The following is a 266-nucleotide window of genomic DNA, read 5'->3' as shown; positions in this document are numbered from 1 at the left end:
ATCCATATCACATATGTTTCCGTCAAGAAGCAAGCCCTGGAACTCACCAGCTCTCTTGCTTTGATTCTTTCAGAGCTCCCAAGCCTCAACGATCTTTCCTTTACTCACCGCCTCCCCCTCCCTCCCTCCCTTGTGATGTGCCTTCATTTCGCTTTACGCCAACGCCTTTGTTAAAATAAGAAACTGCGCTGGCTTTTAAAATCCCGTTCAACTGGCGTCCGATCTGTTTCTTGTTGTCTCTTGGTTGGTTTCGTTAATATGGTTGA

The 266-nt window shown here is 46.6% G+C and overlaps 1 protein-coding gene across 1 annotated transcript in view; it reads left to right on the top strand.

The window, feature by feature from the left end:
• LOC119586000 (putative proline-rich protein 21) overlaps positions 1–266 on the top strand; it is an 8523-nt gene that overhangs the window by 1303 nt on the left and 6954 nt on the right. The gene's annotated exons all lie outside the window — the stretch shown is intronic.

Source organism: Penaeus monodon, chromosome 20 (genome assembly GCF_015228065.2).
Source record: "Penaeus monodon isolate SGIC_2016 chromosome 20, NSTDA_Pmon_1, whole genome shotgun sequence".
NCBI lineage: Eukaryota > Metazoa > Arthropoda > Malacostraca > Decapoda > Penaeidae > Penaeus > Penaeus monodon.
Note: the sequence above shows the minus strand (reverse complement) of the source record. Positions and strands in the feature narration are given on the sequence as shown.